Genomic DNA, 22,178 nt, shown 5'->3' with positions numbered 1-22,178 from the left:
GCTGAGGCTCTCAGATGTTCCAGATATCTTTTTTTTTCATCTCTGAGCTCTCTCCCAGAGCTGCGATCATCAAGCATCTCGCTGGTCCTTTATCTGGCCTGCTTTCCATTTGATGGATTTGAAAAACCTCTGATTCCTGGCCCTACAGTCCATCTCAAGGTGACTTTTGGGTGTCTTTGGACTGCATCATTTCAAAGCCTCACCGCCCCAGGTAGGCTACCTGATTCTAAGTCATCAGCTTTTCAAGATTTTCCAAAAGATTCCTTTTTCTTTGTAACAGCCTCTCCATGGCTTGTTTTTTTTTTTTTTTTTTTTGTTTTGTTTTGTTTTGTTTTGTTTGCTTTCTCACTGTTACGGTCAGATGCTGCTGGGCTTTTGTTGGAGGAGGGAGGAGGTCCTATGCTATCTTGGGATGCCACCGTCTCAGCATGTACGTTCTATGATCACTGTGGTGGGAAGAGAGAGTTGGAGTGTCACAGAGCTCCCCATAGCCCCAGATGGGAGGTGATCTTGCAGGCTAGCTTCTGTTTGCTCCTCCAGATCTGCTCCCCCTACCATATCTGTGCCCAGGAGGCAGGTCTTTATGGACCAGTCAACAGGTTCCCTTTGTCCTCTGGCTTCTGGTTGAGTTCTATCAATGGGAGGTCCCAGCAGGGTTTGGAGGCAGAAGGACAACAAGATCAGAGTGTCCCTTGGCTGAAGGCCACTGCTCCTGGCAGTGGTCCTTCCTACACATGTCCCCTCTGCAGGCTTGGCAACCACTCTCTCCTCATCTTTCAGGCTTAGAGGTGGTAATGGCTCTGCACTAATGCTGGCCCTGGAGAACTGTGCTAGCCTTTGTGAAATCTGCCAGTTCTGCCCACCCCTTAATGAAGCTCTCCTCAAATGGTCCACATGGAACATTCTGTGTTTCCTGCCAGGATTCTCACTGATACTGACACTTCTGCTCACCATTCATTGGCCAGATCTAGTGCTTTGGGCCAGCTGATTGTAAGGGGCTGGGAAGCGTGGAGCTGCTTGTGCTCAGGGAGAGGGTTAAGGTAAGGGTGTGCTCTCGCCTCTACCACAGGCCAGCAGCATCCAGTTCTCAGCATGGAATACTCTGGGTTCCCAGTAAGTTCTTTGCAAATGAGTCCCCACACCTCTTATGGCATACTGCTCTTTGAAACTCCTCTCCCAGGGCACAGAAGAATGTAAGGAGCTTTGGGTTTCTGTCTTGACTTTGCTGGGTCCTCACTGTGTGACTTTGGGCAAGCCAATCTCCCTCTCTGAGCTAAGTTTCCTCACCTGCAACAAAGGGTATTGTCACTTATGTTGCAGGTGCACCACGGGGCTTAGTTAGGGCATGCACAAGACCACGGGGCTTAGATAGGGCATGCACAAGCCCTGGCACATGGGGGGCTTGTAGGAAATGGCGGCCAAAATCAACCATCACATCCATGCCTGGGAAAGATCAGCATCTGTGCACTCATTTAACACTGTGCCCTGAACACCTGGTCTGGGCCTGGCATGTCTTGGTGCTGGAATACAGAGTGGACAAGACAGAGAAGGCCTGCCTTGTTCAGTGTTTCTGGCCGGAGGGGACAGGCAGTTAACAAATAAATAGAAAGATAATTTAGAGAGTGGTGAATGCTCTGAAGAAATAAAACAGGGTGACGTGAGAAAGAAAGATGGGGTAGGGTGTCTGGGAAAGCCTCCTGTATATGACATTTGAGTTTGACCTGAAGGAGTGGAAGAGGCCTGGGTGAAGGTCTGGGGCAGGAGGTTTGGCCGGAAGGACACTCCCCCACGGTGGGCAAGAACTCTGCCTGTTCCTGGGACAGAGTGAAGCCCAGGATGGGGAGGTGGTGGTGTGGGGAGGGAGAGGCAGAGCGGTAGTGGTAGTGCATGAGGTCAGAGAGGTGGGCTGTCCAGGGCTGTGGGTCCTTGTCAGCCAGGGGGAGGGGCCTGGATGTTATCAAAGTGGAATAGGGGCCATCCTTCAGGGGGTTTTAAGGAGCAAGTGCAACACACCGAGTCTCAGGTTGAATTCTCGTGTCTCCAGTCCCAAGTTTTCTGACCTCATTTGCCCAGACAGGCTCTTTAACACATTGCCATTTCTGGAGAATTGCAAGTCTCTGTTAAGGATCCGAGCAGTTTCCTCCCCCGATTCTAGGGAAACCGTGGCCCACAGTCCCAGGGGTCAGGCCCTGATCCACCTGTGGGATCCACCCCCTCACGCTGAGAACCCGTTGCGCTCCCCGCTCCGGCCAGCCCTGCGCATGCGCTATTTCCTTTCTTGGGCTCCATCTCCCGCAGAGGCTGTTGTTATCTTGTCGGTTCTGTAGATGAGGAAACTGAGGACCCAGCATCTCCCACTCCCTGCTCACCTCAGGACGTGTCTCCCTCCTCCCGCAACAGCCCACACGGCACCCTGTAAATAACTGCATGTTCCCAACACCTCTCCTCCTTCTCCTTGGAAACCTGCTTTCTCTCTGGACTCGGGCTGCCGGGCTGTGCGATTCCCGGCTTGGCTCAGTGCGCAGCGTGGCGGCAACGTGCCTCTGCAGGCCTGGGCGGGCAGGCCCCTTCGTTCCCTAGCTGGGTGACCTTAGGTAGGTCATCCCACCTCTCTGAGCCTCCGTTTCCTCACTGGGAGTGCGGGGGGATGGTAGCTAAGGTCTGTGATGAGATTAGATGAGGACTTGTACACAGGTGCCGGCTGAGTGTGGCGCACGATTGGGTGCTTAATGAAACTGTTCCCTGTTCCTTCTCTCTTTCTCCTTTCCCTCTTTTCCTTACCTAATCAGTTCTGCTTCCTAGATGTTTGGGAGGGAGGGAGGGAGGGGTCCATACACTCGGATGCCTATAGGACCAGGCAGGTGACAGAGAAGGGACACTGCGGGACTCCTTGATAACCAAGGGCATGGGAAGAAGCCAGCTCCCCAAGCAGACCCGCACAGAGCCAGTAACCTGGGGGAGGCCCGACACGGGGAGGGCCTGGGCCTGGGTGGTCTCTGATTCCTTCTAAGGGCTCCCTCCAATTCAGGGAGGCTGCAGCCTCCCCTAGATTTCGGGAGCCACTTATTTAGATTTCCTGCTGAACCAAGTGGAAAGGAGAAGATTTCATTTCACCAAGTGGAAGGGAGAAGTCGAATGTGGTCTTTCACTGGCTTTTGGTAGATCTCCTGGAAGGGGGAAGGGGCTTTACCAATGAGCAGGGGTGAATCGACATGACCCTTGACGTTCAGAGCCTGTGGAATGATGAGCTAACTTTGCTGAGCTACTTTGTGCTATCTGCTCTACATACACTACCTTGCTTAAGTTGCTCAACAACGTTATGAAGCGAGTAATTAGTACTATGCCCATTTCACAGATAAGGAAAGAGGCAGAGGACAGGAATCTTGCCAAGTCCAGACAGTTAGAAGGTGCCTTTGAAGATTTGCATCCAGGCTGTCTGCCCCTCGCCTCTCTGCTCTTCTGGGATCAGGAGGTCTGCATGGGAGATGGGACTCACTCTGCAGCTGAGTGGAGGGCGAGGAGACACTTAATGATTACTGAGCACTCTCTGTGTCACCGCCTGCTGCAGTGTGGTCGCTCTGTGGTCTCTGTGTAGTTGCTGTGGTGGACGTAGGTTGTCTTAGTCTGCCCTGTAGCCTTTCTTCTGTACAGCCCCTTAATATTCCTTTGGAGATTCGCCCTTCTCCTATTCTTTGGCCATGTGGTTCGGATAGAGTCCTGTAATTCTCTTTATTCAAGCTCTGCAGACTGGTGCATAGCCCAGGCCTAGGATTAAGGTATGGACATGTGACTTGAGGTGGTCCAGTAAGACTCAGTCATGGAAATTATTCTGGAAATAATTCTTTTTCTGTTAGAGTTACTGAACTAAGAAAGTGTGAGCCTGGAGCTGCAAGGTCACAGTGTGAAAGGAGCCTGCATAAGGGAGAAGCCAAGCCAGAGAGAAACAGAACTGACCGACAGAGAGAGACTGAGCCCTAAGGATAGTGTATGACTCCTGGATCAAGCTCTTCCTGAAATCCAGGATCTACCATTGAATTTTTTATACTAACAAATACAACCCTTTTTTTTGCCCTTGAAGCATTTTGAGTGCTTTTTCTATCATCTGCATCTAAAATAGGACTGGCTGGCCTCATGCTAACTACTCCATGTATGTTACTACATTTAATCCAGTGAGGTAGTTGATATGGTTCCCATTATGCAGATGAGGGAACTGAGGTTCAGAGAGACTTATACTGGTTAAAGTGTCACAGCCAGCACATGATAGAGCTGGGATTAGACCTCCAGGCATTTTGAGTCTAGACTGCCCCTTGGTCACCCTGCTGTATGGCAGAAGGCTGGTTCCTCCCTGCCCCCCAAATGTCTCCTCTCCGAGTCACATCCATCTGCTCTCCCTGCTTCTATTCACATCCCCTTTAATCCCTACTTCCTGGGAAGCCTCCCTGGCTACACCCTCAGACTAAACTTTGTTTCCTGGTAGACATTTCTATGGCACAAGGTACTTTTCTTCTTAGCTCAGCTGAACTTCAATAATTTGTTCCAGGTTGATTCCTTCCTCTGGGTGGGAGTCCCACAGGGGCAAAGATGACGTCTGTTTGCCCATTGTTGCGGCGCTGAAGCCTGGCACAGTGCCTGGCCCATGGTGGGCACCTGGTAAATGTTTGCTGAATAAATGGCTTGTGCAGTCTTCCACTCCCACTGGGGCCCTGGATCACTGTACACCTGTTTGACTGCAGTGTTGTATCATTCTGACACTGCAGAATTCACTTGTCCTCTGCTGCCTTGTAGGGTACCTGAGATCTCAGATGCTCCCTTTTCCTGGCTTTTCCTAGAAGATGGAGTCTTCGAAGACTGGGACAGGGTCTCTGACCATCATCCACTGATAGTAGTAATAATACTAACAATGATACAAGGCATAGTACTAATTAGGAGCACTTACTATCTGCGAGGCACAGCCCTGAGGCTTTACACATGCCTTGAGTCCTTGCCTCAACTGTATGCAAATGTACTGTTATGACCCCATTGTACTTAAGGGCAAACTAAGGCTCAGGAGGTTGTGTGGCCTTTTTTGCTTTTCCAGTTTGGAAAAAGAAGGAGAGAAGGAAGAGGGAACAGTTTCATTAACTTGGGGGTCTGCCTCATGCAATCAAAAGAGGACTTGTTTTTCCAGTGATTTTAATGGGAGACTGCCAGGCCAGGCTGGAAGGCAGCAAAGATAGCAGAAAGGCAGAAGGAGAGCTAAAAGGTTGACTCAGCAGCTGAAGGCCTGGCTCTGCCCTGCAGAAGGGGAGAGAGTCTTTGTGCAAAGGTCAAAGGTGGGGGTAAGCATTCAGGAGAGAGGGGACCCCTCAGGGCGAGGGAGGGGGGTGGGGGTAGGGTGGGAGTGGGGGAGAGTTCAGGGCATGTTGGAGAAAGGGCACCAGGGATGAAGCTGGCGAGTTTGGGCTCTTAACTCTGGCCTTAGCACCTCCTGGCTATGTGACCTGTGGCTAGGCTCAGACCCTCTCTGAGCCCACTTTGCAGTGCTGATGTCAGCCTTGACCTGACACTGGCAAAGAGTAATAGGCACTGTGTGTGGCATAGGCTATGTGCCAAGGCTGCTACGGTTCTTCATCTGCATGAACTTGGGTCATCCTTGTGACAATCCTTGGGAAAGGGCCCCTCGATGATCCCATTCTGCAGAGGAGGAGATGGTGCAGAGCAGGGCAGCCATGTGCTCAGGGTCATGCAGCACGTACAAGGCAGCTAGATCTGAGTTCTGGCTGTGTGCTTCCAGAACTTCCGCCTTATCATTCTAGCCTTCTCAAGGTTGAAATTGGTTATCAGTGAGAGGCAGTTGCTCACTTTGTCTTGCCTCCTTTGGCCAGTGTCTGTGCTCATGGTTTTACCTTCGAGAGACAATTCCCCCTTTTCCCCTGAGCAGATCTCAGCGAGCAGTAGACAGATTTGTCAACGAACGTTTGGTGGCCCATGCTGGAACTGGGGCACAGCCCGATCGGCAGGAGATGGGGGAGGGGTGCCGGCGCCTGGATTCTCAGGGCTCCCCTCAGCGAACCGCAATGGTGGTGCCAATGCGGGGGGCTGGTGAGGGGCCTAGAGGTGAGAAGCCAGCATGTGCCAGCCCTGCTCCCTGAAGTCACACCTCCGCAGTTTTTTGCCACATCTCCACACCACCTCTGCTATTTACTTAACATTGCCCTCTAATTTCACTCACTTGCAAAAATAAAACCGTTCGATGCGTTTACTTACAAAGGAAAACTCGTCTTGCTGCTTCACACCAGGAAAGCAGTGTCACTTGCTGTAGCAGAGGGTACCCACGCGCATAAGCACAACGAAGAGGAAACAGTGCTGATGTCTGCTCTGGGGGCCAGCACCCTAGTCATTGAAAGGGAGGGTGCTGATATTAGAGTGGTGTTAAGGACCCACTGGCACAGCCTGAGACTTCCTCCTGGGTGTAACCCCAGCGTTGTAAAAGAACTGAGAAAGAGGACCACGTGTTTCGGTGTTTGACTTGCTTTTGAAAGTGGTACCTGCCAGACCACTTGGAGTCAGACACTGAGGTGCTGAGGTGGCTGTCGTGCTCCAGAAGACACCAGCAGACACCTGACTGCCCACCCTGCTCTCTCTGGGGCCAGCCCCACTCCCCCTCTCGCCTGAGCTCCCCGTGGCCTCAGCTCCGCCAGCCCCAAGGAAGCAAGGCCTTTGTCTCTCTGAACCTCAGTTTCCCCGTCTAGAAAGCAGGGATAATGACTTCCTCTTGCCAGGGCTCTTTGGAAGATTAGAATGAGATACTATATGTCAAGGTGACTTTGCACGCTGTCTGGTACCTGGGCAGCGAGACTTCCTGCCCTTTGGTCCCAGCCTGCTCAAATTTAGTAATTCTGTTCACAGCCACAGATGTTCGCCTCCATACCCTTTCCTCTCTTGCAGGCTTTCTTTTCACCTAGAGAGCCTGACCGCTTTGGACTCAGATCTTTCTTTTATGCCCTCCAGTGTCAGATCACCTCTCTGAGCCTCAGTTTGCTCACCTTCAAAATGGGAACAGTCACAGTCACCTCACCAAGTTACTGTATGGACAAGGACATACTTTGTCATTGGTCAAGTTTTGTTCACATGTAAGGACTTATTTTTATGATCTGTAATCCTCTGGGAAGGGAGGGTTATTGGAGTGTTGCTTGGGTGTGACTGCCTCTCCCCTCAGGGGAAATTATCTGAGTCTGAGTCCACAAGGAAGACTTCCAGGCTGCAATCGGATGTCTCTTTCGTGGAGGGGAATGCTGTGTGCTCCAGCTGAGGCAGCTTCTGTTTTTAGCTGGAATCATTGCCGCTCAGCCCCCCGTGTGGAAAAAAGGAATGTGGTGCGGAAATAGCCCATCCCAGGGGCTGCCCAAGAGAAGGGCTTATTTTGACTCAGGATGCCGCAGAAGCTGTGGCAGGCTTGTCAAAATACATCTGCCTCTCCTTGAGCGGCCCACGGATCCTCACACTCTCGCCAGGACCACAGCGCGGCTGCCAGACGTGCACATCTGGAACCAGGCCCCTGGGAGCGGAGGACAGCCTGGCTCTGATTCCAACAATAACCACCTTCCAAGCACTAGAGGGCGAAAGATAGAAAGCCTATGTCAGTGGCATGAAGGAGCCCAGTTTGGTCTCCAGGCTTATTTGTCCCTGTGGTCCCCGTGGCTGGCACGGGGCCTGGCAGAGTCTGGCAAGTGGAAGGGGGAGTGTCCATAGCCCTGCCTCTGTGGAACTTGTAGTGGGGGTTCTTGTACCCATTTCACAGGTAGGAAAGTTGAGGCCCAGTCCCCCAAGTGACTTCTGATGATGAGCTTTCACCCTAGCTGCGTGTTTTCTCTTCTCCAAGCCCTCCTCTGTACCTTTGAGCTGCTGTGGCCTCTGCCTAGGACGCCCTCCTCCTATAATTATTCCCAACCCAGGACACATGTCTCTTCCTCTGAGCAGAGTGGGTCCCTGCCTCATTGGGATTTTGTGGAGGCTTCATGGTGGCCCTCATTTGCCTGCCCAGTAACTTGGCACGGCTGCTTGTCAGAGGGGGCAGAGTCACCTCTTGGTACAAGGCCAAGCATGGGCCTACCTGGCATGGACCTGAAAAATGTTTACTGCAAGAGCGAGTGGCTTGGACTGTTTCCTTGAGAGGCACCCCAATTCAAACCACTGGGGTTGATTCAGCGCTCAGTCAGGAAGAGAGGCTATAGGACCTCTTTCGGGCTCCCTAACTTGAGGGCAGCTTCAGGGAGACAAGAAAACAGGCTCACGGCTCTAGAGCGGTATAGCCACCTGCTCACAGGCTCCTTTCATGCAAGATGTCCTGCATTGGACTCATTCATCTCCCCCCAGAGCTATCATAGGTGGGGCTCTGCCACCTCCCTGGTTCCTCAAATTCAAAGCCCTGGTCCATGTGGGTGTCTAGGTCCAAGTTCAGACTCCTGGTGCTGAGCCATCTCCTGTCTCCTTCCCTGCTGCCTGTGGGTTCCTTGGGCCTTACTAGCTCCTCCCTGCACCACCAAGCCTCCTAATTGTGTCTCCCCACCTCCCCCCAGCTCTCTCGGTCCCATCTCCATTCACAGGCCTCTCATGGGGCTGACTCATAGATCCTTTGTGAGCTCAGCTCTGACCATGCAGTTCTGACCCTGCTCGAAACAGTCGGCAGCCCGCCCCTTTCTCTGCTGACATTGTTCAAAGTGGATTGTGCAGTTATTGATGGGGGCTCTGTGAATAGGGGGCCCTTGCTTAGGTGAGTGGGGATTGCTGGGCTAAATGAAGTCAAACAGATTTTTGCCTTCAGGAATTTGCGGGGCCTTTAATGTGCTCTTGTGGATGATGATTCTCTGAGAGGTGACACAGCGTGTAGCATTTCTAGAACTTATCTGATCATGGAGCTTTCAATGTGGAGCATCAGGGAAGGGGTGTTCTGAAAAACGCACTTTGGGAAATGCTGGCATGTTGGCTGGAGCCTCAATTCCTGACCTTGGCACTCAAGGTCCTTTATAGTGTGGCTGAGCCCACCTTTCTGACAGCCGGTCTGGCCATTCCACTCGCATCCGGAAAGTTCCAGCTGAGAAGAACCTCGGGACGCTCCCTGTGCCTGCTGCTGCTTTCCTGCCTCTGTCTGCCGCCCACTCATCCTCCGCCAGACTCACTCTTTACCTCCATCCAAAGCCGCCCTTCCTTCCAGGCCTAGCCCAAATGTAACCCTTCCGCAAGCCTTTCCAAGGGATGGCAGGATGCGAGAACTCTTGCCTTCCGCTTGCCCCGTGGGCCCTCAGTCTGGCCAATGTTAGCTCACCGAATGTGACGTGATTATACAGAAATCTTTGGACCCACTCTAATTTGCTAAAAAAAATAGAACCACTTGCAAACTTGAGTATTTTAGTCAGCATCAGTGCGGGTCTCTCCTTCACGGTGTGCCTTACCACTGACATATCCTGCTACAGGGGCTGTGGGCCTGCCGCACGAACCGTGTACCCCCCGAGGAGCCCCTGAGTCAGTGGCAAAGGGGCAGCGCCTAAAGCTAAAATGGACAAACATGCTCAGTCCCGTGTCTGTTGTCCTCCGAGGGGACAATTCCATTAGTATTATGGGAGGAGACTAATGTTTACCGAGTGGCTGCTTGGTGCAAGGCACTGTATTTGATGCTTTACACAGGTCTTGTCCCCTGATGGCCGACGTCCTGCCGGGGGGAGCTCCCGGGAGGAGCTGAGGACTTGGAGGGCTCGAGGGACCTGCTTGGGCTCACGCAGCTGGAAAGCGGTATCACCAAGACAGGAACTTGGCTGAGTGCAGTGCCAAAGCCTGCCTCTCCTACTGGACCCCAGTGAGGACTCAGGTCAGAGGACTTCTCCTCCAGGAGCCTACCCCACCTCTACATGGGGCTTCCCCTGCCAGGGTGTCGTCCCCATCCTGTGTGGCACTCCCGTGCTTGCTTGGGCAGAGCCTCCGCTTCTGAGTTATCCCTGTCAGGCTGGGAACCCCTCAAGGTCAAGTCTTCTTTGTCTTTGCACCTCCAGTATCTAGCATGGAGTTTGACTACAGGCATGAGGTTGTGTGTTTGAGGCGAGGCACAGATTCTAGGTCTTTGTGGGAGTAGCCCCAGGAAGATACGGACTGAAGTCCAGGGCTTTGAAACCTACCATCATGCATTCCTATGGAATCAATAAGTCCTATCCTCTTCTCATTCAAAGGTGACTCCTGTTAGATGACTAGGCATCATTTTGAGCCACAAATGCCCAACAGGAGGTAGCTGGTGACAACAGACAGGTCAGCACTATGCAAACAAGCAAACTGGTGAAATGTGGGTGTCATAGCTGCACAGCAATACTAGTTGGTATTAAAACACACACCAACACAGTTTCCCTGCAGCATGCAAGGGATCCTGAAAAAATGCAAAGTAGATCATGTCACACCTCTGTTTAAAACCCTCTATTAGTTTAGAATAAAACCACCACACTTAGAATGAAGTCCAAAGTCATTTCCTTGGTCTCCAAGGCTCCATCTGAGCTGAGCCACCTCTTCCCTCTGCCCTCCTTGCCCACCATTCACTCTTTTCCTTGCTCCACGCCAGCCGCAAGGACTTTTGTCTTTCTCAAGCTGCCAATCTTGTTCCTATCTCAGGACCTTTGCACTTGCTATGGCCTCCACCAAGAACACTGCACCCCCCCCCCCCCCCATCCTTACTTAGCTGACTCCTTCTTGGTGTTCACTTTTGGACTTGAATGTCCCCTCCTCAAAGAGACTGTCCCTCCTTTACTCTCTAAATTCTGTTTAAATGAGGATGTCTATTCCTATCTCATTACTCTGTTTAATGGTGTTTATAACACTTGCCACTGTCTGAAATTATTTTGATTGCATAAATATGTTTGTTTATGTGTTGATTGCTTGTCTCCCCCACTAGAATAAAATCTCCAGGAGGAGAGGAACCTCATCTGCCCTGCTCACTGCTGTGTCCTGCTGCCTGTAACACCCACTGTGACATAGGAGACTTGCTCTCTGAGTAGGAAGACAAGGAGGTGCTTTAGAATAGAGGCTTGGGCTAATGGCTGGGGTTCAGATCCCAGCCCTTCCACTTATTTGTGGATGATATCCCCATGTTACAGATGAGCAAACTGAGGCACCAGGGGGTTAAGTGACCTGCCCAGGGTCATGTAACGGCACACAAAGCACTGACCAACCCCACCTCCTCAACACAGTGGACAGGATCTCCGCTGCTCCCTCCAAGCTGCTTTCTCACCCCCTCCTTTAGACATGCTGAACTCCTGCGGTTTCCGGAAATACCCTGTCCTTTTTTGCCTCTGTGCTTGTGTGCCTGGCCCTCCCTTTTCCTAGAGCACCTGTACCTCCTCTTGTCACCTGGCAACTCTTACATCACTGGCAAGACTCACCTCAGCGCCACTTGGTTCATGCATGTCCTGACCCCAACAGGTATCTTGGCCCTGTTGGTAGCAATCCGTCGCCACTGTTCTCATCCTCGCCTCCCCCTGCACCTGGCTAAGCTGAGTCCCCCCCCCACCATGCTCATTGTCCCCCCCTTCCCCCCCCCCCGCCGCACCCACTCCCCACCACTTCTCCTGCATCGTCTGTGTTTGCCTGTATCCCATGCAGCACTTCCTGCCCTGCACCCTCCTGGCCTCTGCCACCAGCCTGTGGGCTATTTGAAGGCATGGCCATGTCTGAATGTTCAGGGCCTGGTGTGAACCTCCATGGTGGCTGCCTGTGTCTTTCTGCTCCCTTTGCTGTCTGGTGGAGCCTGGTGGAGCTGGCGTTGACTCCTGTGTGACTGGTACCAAGAAATTGGCCCTGTCTGTCTGGGAAGTTCTGCAGCCGCCCGTCAGGCTCCTCCTGGGGTAGGGGGCTCGGGCTGAGTAAGGCTGAACCCCTCCTGATCCTGCCCTGGACTGAGGGGAGGTGGACAGTGCCCGTCTGAGGCTCCGACAGCATCCTGGGGATGGTTTCCTCCCAGAGTATCTCTGACGCTGAGTGGAGGGCCACTGGATTTTGGCGCCCTATAGCTGGGTTCAAATCCCAGCTTCCCGTTCTCACTGCCACTGTGAGCTAGACGGGTGTGACAAAATGGGCCATGCGAGAAAGCCCTTTATGAGGGCAAAGGTGCTGACACGGCCCGGAGGGGGGTGAAGCTTGAGTGTCTCTGGAGCTGGTGGCCCTGGGGTTGTAGATGCTGTGTGGGTAGGGTCAGAGGGTGAGAGGGACCTCCACACACACCAGCTCTGCCTCTCAAGTCGCCTCAGATGCTGGAGGGCTGGGAGACGGGCCTCATTTGCAAGTGTTTTCCAGGCACACACGCCGCCCACACTCCCCCACACAGCTCCTCCTAGCCAACCTGTACTGCGTTGCCAGAAGAATCTTCCTAAAATACCCCTCACATCACATCACTCCCCTGCTCAGAAACTTCCTGCGGTGACCTCACGTCGCCTGGGATGAGCCCGGCTCCTTTGCTGGCCCCCAGGGCCCTCCCCAGCCCCCACAGCACTCTGTTTATGTGCTCAGGGGCCAGTCTAGAGTGTCCCTCTGGTATCCTTGTCAGTGAGTCATGTCAGTGTCACCCGAAGATAAGAAGTATCCTTCCCGTGGCATGTATGATGAAGACGACCCTCAGAGAGGTTGACAGACTTGCCCAAGGCCACCCAGGTGGGGTCTAACGGCACCTGGAGACCCCTGAACTTTGGGGTCCCTGAGCTCAGCAAGGCTGCAGGGTGGGGCTCACCTTGCTTTTTGGAGGACCTCCAGCTGCAAACCTACCCCAGTGCAGAAGGAAGATTTTCAGAGGGAGAAGGCAGAAGGCCCAACTTCCGGGTATGAGGCCGTGGGCATTGAGGGGGGCCCGAAGTAGCGAAGACTCTTAGGGCAGCTGGTGAGGGGAGAAGGGGCAGTAGCTGTGCCACCCGCCAGCTGTGAGGACAGGCCTCTGTCCCTCTGCAACCGGGGCTGTAGCCATAGGTTTGCTGTGAGAGTCAAATATGATGGTGGTATACAGCAGGTGTTTAATAAGTGCCTAGCATTTAAAAAATCCTTTTTTTTTTTTTCCTCTTCAGAGCTGGAAGAGTCCTCAGAGATCATTAAATCCACCCTGATTTCCTTTTGCAGATGAGGGAACTGAGGCTTAGAGGAGGGGAGTGCTGTTTCCAAGGTCAGACAGCCGGCAGCAGGTGGAGAGGGCTGGGGCTGGTGTCTCTCCCTTGCTTATCCTGGGGCCTGCGTCTTCGCCCCACTGCAGGCTCGCCAACTTCATGTGCCCTTGAGCTCCTGGGAGCCCACAGGCCTGGCCAACTGGTGTGCTGTGCTTGCCCAGTGGAGTTGGAGTCGCAGACTAGGATTCTGGTGGCCCTGCTCCTACCCAGGACTGGCCAGGCACCAGGGTGAGGTGTCGGGGGTGTGTGTGCATGCTCAGTAGTGAATGGCTGTAGCCGAGCCTTAGAGTAAAGGAATCGCCATGGCAGCCACATGGCTGGAGTGATTGTCTGATTGTCTGAAGTCTGTCCCCTGATTTCAAGAGGGTGAGACAGGCCATCATACCAGTCAGACTGCTGACGATGAACACACTAGTGACTCCTTTCTCCTGCTACCAGCACCACCATCCTGGGTTCTCTCGCACTACCAGAGCCCCAAGATTTCCGGCCCTGGAAGGCCAAAGGCCGAGGTGCAAATCGTGGCTCTGCTATCTATCAGTCATGGGACCTTGGGCACATCACCCATCCATTCTTTCCATAAATATCCCCTGGCTCTTTCTCTGTGCCAGGCAGTACTAATGAGATCCCCGCCCTTAGGAGGCTCACAGTCTAGAATGGGCAACAGATAAGACGTAAGCAAACAAAAGACAAAATAATTTCAGATGTCAATGTGCTGAAGAAAATAACACAGTATGAGGTGGTCAGGGGAGGAGATGTGGGGAGGGGTTACTCTAGAGGGAGCGGTCTTCATGGGGAGGTGACATTTGCATGAGGGAGAGGCTGGTGCAAAGACCCTGGGGCAGGAATAAGCTTGGTGCTTTGGAGCAGTAGAGAGAAGGCCAAGGTGACTGGAGCTGGGCGAACAGGGGGAGAGGTGAGGAAATGAGCTGGGAGAGGCCCGCAGGGGCCAGGTGGCCCAGGGCCTTGAGGCTCCCAGTGCACACTGTGGATTTTTGTCTGAGAATGGTGGATCTCTGTAGAGCTGTAAGCAGTGGAGGAACAGGCTTGGCTGACACTTAACAAGACTCCTCTGGCTGGTGTGTGGAGGACAGATTAGGGGAGAGGGCTGAAAGTGGGGGATGGGCTAAAAGGCTGTAGCTGCCCCGCAGAGAGGTGATGGTGTGGACTGGACAGTGGAGACATCAAGAAGCATTCAGCCCTAACATCTCAGAGCTTAAGCTCTGTGTTCTGGAAGAGGAAGGGGTCTGGTGTGGTCTCTCACACAGGATGCTGTGAAGATGAAGGGAGAAAAGCTGCAGGAGAGGGAGCTGCTGGCTGTGGAGCCCGCAGGCGTACCCTGTCATGGGCGCTGTGCAGCCTGCCTGGGGGTGGGGGGTGGGGCATCTCTGATCCTCATCAGGGGATGCTCTAGGCAGAGGGGTGGCTGGGAGCCCCCTGAGACTTGTCTCTGGGGTTCCGTTTCTGCCTTCTCTCCCAAGGGCTGCTGATTGAAATGTGCTTTCCTAAAGTGCAATCCAGCCCCCAAGCACAGGCCCAGCTTCTCAACCCCTGCAGCTGACAGGCATCCCATTGGCCCTCTTCAAATAATCTGGTGCCTTCCTACCTCTGCAAAGGCACTTTTCTAGCCCCCTCTTTTGTTTTTAAATGTTTATTTTGAGAAAGAGAGAGCAAGTGGGACAGAGAGAGAGGGAGAGAGAGAATCAGAAGGAGAGAAAGACAGCACGGAGCCCGACATGGGGCTTGAACCCATGAACCCTCAGATAATGACCTGAGTCAAAATCAAGAGTTGGATGCTTAACTGACTGAGCCACCCAGGTGCCCCTCTACTCTCCCCTCTTTTTAATTCCTTTGTGTTCTTTCAGCTCTGAGGGGTTTTGTTCTGTTCTTTTATGTATACCAAGTTCGTTCCTGCCTCAGGGCCTTTGCATTTGCTATGCCTGGGCTATTCTTTTTCTATACCTGGCTGGTGGCTTCATGAGAAGTCTGCAAACTGCTCGGAGACAGCATTGCATATAGCCCCATACCTCCTTTTAACAAGACTCATTAACCTTATCCCATAGATGAGGAAACCGAGGTCAAGAGAGATGCTGAGTGTGCCTGAGGTCAGGAGGGTGCTGAGGCTCCTTTCTAGGGTGGGTACACAGGTCCTCTGCTCTCAAATCTGTGCTACACAGATAAGACCTGAGATTAAAACATGCAGTAAAACAGGGACTCCTGTGCAGGGAATGGTGCGGTGAGGCCTTCAAGGGTGCGGGCTCCCCAAAGCTCTGAGCTCCCAGAAAGCCCTCCTCGTCACTGTTTTGCCCAGCCTCGATGAGAGGAGCCCAGATGAGAGGAGCAATTGGTAAAATCTTGAAGGGTCACAGCTTAGCTCCCAAAGAGTGTAACCCTGGGCCCCAAAGAGCCAGCCACCCGCTCCCTCGTTAACCCCTTGCTGGTGAGGAATAATCCCCTCCCCACTGAAGGCGTCCTCAGTCCTCTAAGGTGACAGACTAGGCAGGGGTTGGGGTGTCCCCTTGCGCAGAAGCCCCTTCCACAGGGGACAGCCCGAGTGCCTTCATTACAAAATGAGCAGGAAGGAGGCAGTAAGTGTGTGCATGTGTGTGTGTGTGTATCTGCATGTGTGGACATGCACCACCCTCTGTGATTTTGTGTGTGTGCAGTATTACACAATACATGTGCATGTGTGTGATGGGCGTGTGCATTGATAGATGTGCATAGATATGAGCATGTACTTAAGCCATAAGTTCACGTGTGTGTGCACGAGAGAGAGAACACAGTGTGTGCTCCTACAGTTTCACTGTTTACAGCTCAGGGCTTTCTGGCTGATGCTCTGAGCCCCCGTGGGTGTCGAGGAAGGTCAGGCCATCACAGCGATGCCTCTGAGCTTGGTGTGTTCCCACAGGGCTCACGGGGAGGCAGAAATGGGGAGAGAGGCCTCGAGGAGGGTGTGAGCCAGGTCCGGTGTGTGGTAGTCTGACCCACTGACCCTGCTTGGCTGACTCAGACTGCCTGCTGGACCCTGGGTGGCTGATGGTGTCTGCCTGGCTGGCTGACCCTCCCAGTCACTGGCTGGCTGACCCTGTGAGGCTGGGTGACTCATCTCTCTCAGCAGCCCATTCTCTGGAAGGCCTGCTTTGCTCAGCCTGTGGGCTATTAACTGTTTGGAGCCATGGCTCCTGATTCCCAGGATGCAGTGAGAAGGATCTTCAGGCCTTCAGACTCACTGCTTCCCCTCATCTGGCCCTCATCTCCAGGGCCTCTGGTCATGCTTTCTCAGTCCCTTTGTGAAATGGTTGTCACAAGGCAGATATATAGTGAGAGTTTAAGAAGGGCAGGGCCAGCAGATGCTCAGGCTCCGGAAGGGTTGCTTCAATACCCAGAGGGGCAAGCCTGTGCTGTAGCCTCCAAAGAGCCACCCATCCTGCCATTGCAGGTGGGTAACCTGGGCCACTGAGGCAGAGGGCCAGGCAGGGCCAGAGGAGGTGGACTGGAGCCAGGGAGCCCTGACTCTATGGCCATCCCTCCCCAGGCACTGAGAGTCTAAAGCAATGTCAGTTATGAGGATACAGTGTGGCTTTCGGTGAACTTGGGGAGGAAGCAGAGTCAGGTTGTGGGGGGGCTGTGTGCTGCAGTGGCTGAGAGAGGGGAACATAGGGAAAGAGCATGGAGTTTGAAGTCAGGCTTGATTCCCATCTCGGTGACCTTGAGCAGGTCACGCCCCTTAGTTTTCCTTTTCTGTAAGATGAGATAATACTAGCTTCTTGGCTGTGCTTTTGGGAGCAGTGATTCATCAGACAGGAACGTGTATGTAAAGCGTCTAGCACACAGTGGGTGTTCAGTAAGTGTCAACACTGGGAGTGGTGGAGGAAGTGATTACCAAGGGCGCTGAGACACCTGCTGTTCTTGATGGAAATGTGGCCCCGGGGCCCCATCCTGCAAGGCCAGCTCCAGCGCTGCTGCTCTGGGCCACCTGCTCTGCCACTTCTTGCTCTGGGCTCCCATGTCCCCCTCCTTCACAGCACTGTCTGCTGGACAATCATTATCAGGCCATATCCCTGTCTTCTCCATAATTCCCAGAGTCCCCAGAAAGGAGGGAGCTTGAGAGGAATGCTTGTGGCTGATTGAATGATGCCAGTATGAGCAGAGGGTGGTGGAAGGACAAGGTCAAGGGGAAGATCATTAACACGTATTCAGTTCTTACTAGATGTCTACCTACTTTATCTCCTGTCTCACTAAAACTTTGTTTCTTATCCCCATTTTGCTGATGAGAACATTGAGACTCAGAGAGAAGAAAGACTAGTTCACGGTTACTCACAGCTGGGCAGGAATCCCACCTGGTCTGTTTGTAGTCACTGTTCTATTCGGGTCTGAGGCAAAGAAGGGAGACCACTGCCCAGCCCCCATGCACCAAGGTGGCTCCCGTGTGTCTGAGAGCCACTTTGGAGGACGCCTCTGCAGTAGAGGTGCCTGTGTGTCCCTGCTGAGTGGGACGTGATCCCCTGGAGCCTGCAGGGTAGAGGAGGCTTGGGGGCCCTGGAATCTAGGGCTCAGAAATGGGGTTTTTGCCTGCAGCGGGAGCTTGGACGCAAGGAGCCCTCAGCACAAAGCAGGGCTGTAGTGGCTCCATGCTTAGGTTTTTTCCACTAGTAGGTTCAGGTTGTGTGTTCTCAGGAGCTACATCTCCTGTGTGTAGCTGCCATTTCCATGTGTGCAACCGCTCGCCGGGTGGGCCACTGTGTGTCACTGTGTTTGTACCCACATAAGCCCGTGTGTAAGTCTACATGTGCACCTGCTGGGGGTTTGCATGAAGCGCGCACCTGTACAGCCATGCGTTTTGACTGTGTATCTGAGTGTTTGTATCCTTGTACAAGCTTGCAGTTCAGGGTGTGTGTGTGTGTGTGGTGGGGGCGGAGGTGGGGGCTGGGATGTAAGGTGAGAAGCGGCCAGAGGGGACAGGGGTGTTCAGTGGCCACTGAGCCTCACTGTCTGCCTCGAGATCTCTGCTTCTAGAATCATTCACGTAATGAACTTCAATGCTTTCCGTGTCTCTACCTTAAAACATTTCTGGCATAGACTTCGTAGTTAGAGAGTTCTCAGCTCGCCTCCTAGCTCCTCCATCTGCTGTGCGGGAGGCTGGTAAGTTACCCACTTTCCCGGGCCCAGGGTTCCTCTGTCACACTATTGTATCCACCGGAGATGAGACCTGTGTGCCCAGCGCACAGGAGGTTCTTTGAGCTGAATGTGCTATGGAAAGAAGTCTTGTCAAACCACGTGTGTAAGCAGGGGATATTTCCTTGACATCATTACAAGACAGTCTCCTTCCTTCCTGGCCATGCTTATCCTTTTCTCTGGCACCAGCTAATGCAGAAGAGACGAGATCCTCTGAGACCTGCTGCGTGACTCAGAATAACTGCACACCTTGGCACCGGGACAGCATGGCTTGTGTGGGCTTTCTAGACTTTGTCTTGAGATGAATTGTGCTGATTTTTCACCCTCCGTGGAAGGCTAGACACTAAGCTCTTAAACTAAAAAGGGAGGCATCTCCTATTTTAAAATGAATGGAATGCACAGACTTTTTGAAGCTGTAGGCTTTATAAAGTAAGGCGCGAGTTTGTTTTGCCGATCTGGTGGTCTTTTCAGGCAGGGGCCACCTGGTGGTGAAGTTGGGCATTGCAACCCAGCTCTATTCAGATTAAATCATGCCTGGGGTGGGGGGGGTGGCTCAGTGGGTTAAGCGTTCAGCTTTGGCTCAGGGCATGATCTCGAGGTTCGTGAGTTCGAGCCCCGCATCAGGCTCTGCGCTGACAGCTCAGAGCCTGGGTCCTACTTAGTAGTCTGTGTCTCCCTCACAGAGAGAGGAGAGGAGAAGGGCAGCTCCTCCTCTCACGCTCTGTTTCTCTCTCTCTAAAAAATAAGTATTTAAAAAAAATACTTGAGTGACTCCATGGAGCTGAGCGTTGCACTGGGTTTGTCACTGTGTGGGTTCACTTCCCCTGGTCAGACAGCAGCCCCATTTTATAGGCTAGGCATCCAGCCTGCTCAGGGCCACCTGCTGTTAAGCAAAAGACTCAGATTTGAGTGTTGGCCTTCTAACCTCAAGTCACTTCCACCAAGATAGCTATTTTTCCACTTTTTTTTTTTTTTTTTTAGTTTATTTGGAGAGAGAGAGCATGCACAGGTGGGAGACAGGCTGAGAGAGAGGGAGAGAGAGAATCCCAGGCAGACTCCACAGTGTCAGTGCAGAGCCCAATACAGGGCTCAAACTCATGAGATTATGACCTCAACTGAAGTCAGATGCTTAATGGACTGAGGCACCCAGGTGTCCAAATTTTTCCACCTCTTTTAAAGAAATGGAATCTAAGAAGGTTAGGATGAGGCTGTGCTGGCTGGGGTGGACCAAGTGGTGGGCCTGGAAGCCCCAGGGTGGGGGCCTTTTCACCTCCAAGGTGGCCCCTGGGTCCTGGTGTGGAATCTCGGGGCCTGATGTGGAATCTCAGGTCTTCACAGTGCACGGCTGGAAATGCACGGCTCCAGCCCCAGCCTCCAGCTCCACAGGAAAGACCCAGCTCTGTTGGGGGGTGGGGAGGCAGGGGAGCAGGCCTGGAGGCCCTGGGGAAGTCCAAAGGTGAGAGGGGCGAGAAATAGCTGACTCCTCCTGCACGGGAGAGTGAGGATGGGGCGCAGCTGGTGCCCTGTATTTGCCAGAGGCATGTGTGAGGGCACCCCCTTCCCAACATTCCTGGGCCTAGGATTTTGTCCACTGCAGCCATTCCCTCCACTTGGGAATGTATTTCTGAGTTCTAAATGAACATTACAAGAAAGAGAAGAGTCATTTCACCACCCAGAGGCATTTTTGAGGGGCATTGTGGTTTAAGAAATATGGGTACAAATTGTTTGCCAACAACATTGCGATCACCAGCTGCAATTATCTTTTATTTATTTATTTATTTATTTTTATGTTTTATTTATTTCTAGGAGAGAGAGAGAGAGAGACAGCGTGAGCAGGGGAGGGTCAGAGAGAGAGGGAGTCACAGACTGAAACAGGCTCCAGGCTCTGAGCTGGCAGTCAGCACAGAGCCCGACGCGGGGCTCGAACCCACGAACCACAAGATCATGACCTAAGCGAAAGTCGGACGCTTAACCGACTAAGCCACCCAGGCGCCCCACCAGCTGCAATTATCTTGTCTAATCTGTCTCCCCAACTAGACTGGGGGCTATGAGGTGGCAGGAACCTTGACTGTCATACCCAATGTGGGCTCCCAAGGCCCAGCACAGTGGCCGGCCCATGGGGGCTGCTCAGTAAACACTGGTCAATGAGTGGCCAGAGCAAAAGGGAACATCATTTCCATTTTACAGATAAGGAAACCAAGACTCACAGAGGTTAAGGACAAGCATGATTAAGCAGCTGGTAGACAGCCAGGCTACAATTTGGATCTAGCCTCTGGCTTTATTGTTAGCTGTGGAGCAGCAATGAATTGGATGAATTTGTTTACCCACCCCTATCCTGCTGCGTAGGGATGGAGACTAACCAGACTCTGGCCCAGTAAGCCCGGAATCTACCCTCCAGCCTCCCTATCCAGGTCCCATCAGTCTGTCTGCAGAATGGGGACACAAAGACAGGATCTCTCTGGGGCCTGGGGAGGATTAATCAGCAATTAGTGTGCAAAACACTTTCCAGACAAATGTTAAGTATTATTAATATTTAAATTTAGTTTCATCTTCCCCTGCTTCCCAACAAAAGGGAACAGATGGCCCTGGCTCCAGGTGGAGAAGGGGAGGGCGGGCCGCTGGGCACCAGTGGGAAGTTTTCAGCACTCTGGCCTCCAATTAGCCCCTGCCTGATGCGGGAGCCCAGGGCGTTGAGCTGTGGGGCTGTGAGGAGTTCTTTCTCCTAAAAGCCAACTGAAGGTCAGGGGAAAGCACAGCTTGGGGGCTGAATTCCCCTTCCTAGTTGCGTGACCTTGAGCAGGTCACGGCTCCTCTAAAAGTCTCAGATCAAGGGTATCTTGTGACTGGGGAGTCCAAGAGACCCAACTGAGAAAGTGCTGGCCCAGGTGCCCAGTGCACAGGACTCCTTTCTCCCTAAGTCCTTTAGGACACCCAAGCTTGGGTCTGGTTTCCTCTGGAGAGACTCTCTGAGAATTAAAAACACCCTGAGGGGGTGGCATCTTGCAGATCTGAACACAAGCTTTGGCTCCGCCCCTTGTGTGACCTCTCTCCCCACCGCTCACGTTCCTTATCTGCAAAGTGGGCAATACCCACTCTGGCGCCCAGCCTCACAGGGTGAAGATCTGTGAGGCGAGGTGACAGCTTTGGAAATTATAGAGGGCAGTACACATGGGAATGACTGCTTCCGTTTTGGTCTTTTTTCCGTCCCAGCCCCATGGTCTGTCTTTTGGGCTGTGGAGGGGCAGGGAGGTGTGGAGGAGGTAGCATGCCAGGACAAAATCCATGCGTAGCCCACTCTGGCTGTGCCTCACTTCTGGGCTCCATCCTTGCCTCTCCTCGTGCCCCCATTCAGTTAGGGAACCGAAGCCCACAACACAAATATGCACAAGTGGGTTCCGGCTTCTAAGAAACAGGAGCTACCCTGAGCAGGAAAGAGCAGTGCAGCCCACCAGGCGGTACCACTATAACTCACTGCAGGCCTTGGTGGGGAAAAGGCCTCATATGCCTGACACACCGGGGAGCACAGGGACTTCCAGCGCACACTGGCGACATGCAGAGAATGCGCTTAGGAGTCAGGCGGCCCAGGGCTCTGGGATCTGGAATCTGCCCCTTTTTATCTCTGGGACCCTGGACACAGGGCTTTACCTCTCTAAGCCTTAGCTTTCTGATCTGTACAATGGGAATGATAGTACCCTTCTAGAAGAGCCATACCAAGGATCAAATTAAATGAGAGAAAATATTGAACCCAAAGCCATAATGCCTCCTCGGATGACTTTGAACTTCTCAAAGGAGAGCAGAAAGGGAAACAACTACAAACATGGTGGCTTATCTTTTTACCTCCTTGGT

At 52.9% G+C, this 22,178-nt stretch overlaps 1 protein-coding gene across 2 annotated transcripts in view; it reads right to left on the bottom strand.

Annotated features, from left to right (window-relative positions):
* Nucleotides 1–22,178, bottom strand: part of CPLX2 (complexin 2) — an 84,149-nt gene that overhangs the window by 24,480 nt on the left and 37,491 nt on the right. Inside the window, exon 1 of one of the 2 annotated variants that reach the window (XM_039239820.1) lies at nt 6,247–6,275. The exons of the other annotated variant lie outside the window; for it this stretch is intronic. The gene's annotated coding sequence lies outside the window, so the exon portion shown is untranslated. Of the gene's footprint in view, nt 1–6,246; nt 6,276–22,178 lie in introns of those variants that run through there. 2 annotated transcript variants of the gene reach the window in all.

The sequence above is a fragment of the Hyaena hyaena genome, unplaced genomic scaffold, assembly GCF_003009895.1.
Source record: "Hyaena hyaena isolate Hyena2069 unplaced genomic scaffold, ASM300989v1 scaffold_160, whole genome shotgun sequence".
In the NCBI taxonomy this organism is placed as follows: domain Eukaryota; kingdom Metazoa; phylum Chordata; class Mammalia; order Carnivora; family Hyaenidae; genus Hyaena; species Hyaena hyaena.
The sequence above is the reverse complement of the archived record's forward strand: the minus strand, read 5'-3'. Positions and strand labels throughout refer to the sequence as shown.